Genomic DNA, 3,323 nt, shown 5'->3' with positions numbered 1-3,323 from the left:
CTGCTTCACTGCTCTACACTGCCTGTGCTGGGTAGTCTGTACAGGATTTCTGCTTTTTAAAGTAGAATATTAGTTGCTGCCCTCTACCGAAGGGCACAAGTAAAGAAAGGGTTCTCGCCCTGGCCGGTTTGGCTCAGCGGTTAGAGCATCGGCCTACGGTTCCCGAAAGACCCGGGTTCGGTTCCCGCTAAGGCCCAGGTTGGTTGTGCGGGTGGCATTCACTCGATGTGTCTGTCCCTTTCACGTCGATGTTTCTCTCTCTCCCTCCCACTCTACCTGAGCAAGAAATGGAAAAATGTCCTCGGGTGAGGATAACAAAAAAAAGAAAGAAAGAAAAGAAAGTGTTCTCCTCTTGACTATGAAGTGAAACCACTGTCTTTGACTACACACCACAGAAACACCAGGAAGCCTTTGTCTCAGATGCTGTCCTAACTCATTGATGCCTTTATGAAACTCATAAAAGGAAGTGCTGTATATGAGATGGACTTAATAAATTTGCATTTTTATAACTTTGAGCTACACTTAAAAATACAAGAATAACTTGTTACTATAAGTTATACATCTTCTTATAGAGAGACTGGAAATTGAAAGAACTGTATAAGATTAAAGAAGTGTTTTATTGCCCTGGCCAGTTTGGCTCAGCAGTTAGAGCGTCGGCCTGCGGGCCAGAGAGTCCCGGGTTCGGTTCCTGCTAAGGGCAAGTACCTTGGTTGCAGTTTGTCCCCGGTTGGGACCATGTAGGTGGCAACCAGTCAATGTGTCTCTCTCACGTCGCTGTTTCACCAACTTGCCCCCTCTCTCCCTCCTGCTCTATCTGAAGAGAAGTGTAAAAATGTCCTCGGGTGAGGATAAAATAAAATAAAAAACTATTTTATAAAAAGAAATGTTTTATTATAATGTAGAGCCGATCTAGAAAATTTTTTTTGAAAAATCAGTTTCTTAAAATTGCTAACATAAAAATTAAGGTTGCTGCTGAAGGATTTCAACTACATTCAGGTACTCAAAAAGTTGCATGTATCTTATAGCTAGAATGAAAGTGTAAGTTTAGAATGTGGTGGTTACACTAATGGTAATTATATGGTTGGACAAACAAGTGTATTTAGTCCAGTAAGTAAACACAAAAACCCCAAATGTCACTTTAATTCCAGTGGTAGGTCAACAAGGGATAAAAGGCAGTTAGTAAATGGAGATTAATGAGCTGCAAGTCACACCATTGCTAGGAAGCTACTCTGTGTGGCAGAGAATACCTTTAGGAAAGCACAACCTCCCAGATAGTTCCATATCACCCAGAGTTATTAAACAGACAGACTAAAGAACTTAAGATGAAAAATTGTATTACAAAATGCTGAGGTTCACCTAAAGTGAAAAGATTTTCTTTGGTGATGTTATCCTTTTAAAGTTGGGTGGTTTAGATAGCCTCACCCTGCTTACCTGGACAGACTTCCAACCCTGCTAACTCTCGTGTGGAAATGAGCCAAAGCAAAGATTATAGATAGGGTAGAAGGGTCAGAAAGTTACTCCCTTAAAGTTTCCCCTTCAAGCCATTTACCCTACTTGTCTCACATTTCCTAGTAAACTTATTTATGCATCTACCCAGTATCCCTCTGCAAACAAATGATTCTAACATCACTGACAATTCTGTATGGATTCCATCTGAGGTGCTCTTCTGATGTCTGAGAGGCCATACTTATATGTTCCTATCTTACCCCTCTGGGAGGGAGGGTCATCTATGATTACAGCTGTCTCATTGCCCATTGACCCACCTTCACCTCACACAGTTTTCCCACTTTGCAGTTGTCCATGAATGGGTCAGGGTTAGACACCGTACACCTAACCTTTAAAATGGCATTAGTGTGAACATCTATGCCACAGCTGAGATCAAATTCAAAGAGGGGCTGCCATGAGGAATACGTCATGTCACTGATCAAAGGAGCCTGCACAGAAAGATCAAGTTCTTGTTCATATCTGAGAAAATAAAAGTTAACTACTTGTGTACAATCACGTGCTTATATTCTGAACTCGTGAAGATGGAGAGGTTGGCTAATATTGCAAAATACTGGATTTAATATTTGATCCCTTTAAAAATAGGCTATGCAGATAGTATGAAGAAATCTTAAAGGAGTAAAATTTTAGAAATACAGGGAAATATTGTGTGTGAAGAAAAAGTGATTTTAGCACTGAATATAAGTCCTAGGAGCATAGAACAAAGTTTTTCATCAGAACCTTAGGAATGAAAGTCTTCATTCAAATGGCGAAATATGGAGTCATTGTAAAGTCATTAGCCTGTTAGTATCAATAAGCAGAGCTGAAGTACTTTGAAGTTGAGTTTTTAAAAAGTATATCCTAAAAATAAAGGAAAATAAGTGCCTGGGGAGTTAGGAATGCCCTCACCATCCCAGTTTCCTCCAGCAGGCATGGTTCATGAGTCTTTGCTGTCACTAGGTAGCAATCTATCAATCCTGGAGGGTGCCTGGAGAACCACAGTAAGAAAGGGGACAAATGTCATGATTGACCTTTATTCCTCTATTCAAATTTAGTAGTAGTCAGGATTTCCTGAAGCATTACTCTCCAGGAAATCCCAACAGCCCAGCAGCAAGGAGTTAAAAACTGTTCTGAAAAGCTTTTTATGTTCTGAAAAGCTAAATTACACATAGATGCAAACCACAAACACACAGCACCTGGGTAAATAAAGTGTGGCTGAATAAAGGCCAGGCTATTTGCAAAAGGGAATCTGGAAAACATTTGCTTTTGGGTGGTTAATGTTACTTACACTTTATGCTTTTTCTTAAGAAAAAAGTAGTTTAGAGGAAATGTGCAAAATAAAATACAAATTTTAACATGGCTGTTGAAAATAATATTTCAGTTTATTTACTCTCCAGATCTTAAGGGTCTAAGAAGATTGAGAGGGGCACACAGCTACTGCACAAAGAACAAACAACACTTTCAGAACAAAAGTTATTGAAGAACATTTCCTAAAGATAGAATTGTGCAATGGTATGCACTGAAGTGGTCATTAAACATTGACTGTCTTCCAGATATGGGATGAAACATAAATAAATGGTAAATGGTATCAAGATTAAATATGCTAAGAATTCAATACTATTGGAATGCATATTAAGCCAACATTTCTGATAGATCTGATAGAACTTTAGCACCCAGGAGGTCACGTTACAGAGGATTTATGCTGAGTATCATCTGAGAACCTTTGTGGCTAAGTGATTTCTCCTTGAAGGGGAAAAAAAAAAAAATCTCCTTATGGCAGGGGTTCTCTAACTTTAGTAGAAAACTATTAGGTTGAACTATAAGAAATTGCTAGTTCTGTA

The sequence above is a fragment of the Molossus molossus genome, unplaced genomic scaffold (genome assembly GCF_014108415.1).
Source record: "Molossus molossus isolate mMolMol1 unplaced genomic scaffold, mMolMol1.p scaffold_m16_p_11, whole genome shotgun sequence".
NCBI classification, from domain to species: Eukaryota; Metazoa; Chordata; class Mammalia; order Chiroptera; family Molossidae; genus Molossus; species Molossus molossus.
The sequence above is the reverse complement of the archived record's forward strand: the minus strand, read 5'-3'. Positions refer to the sequence as shown.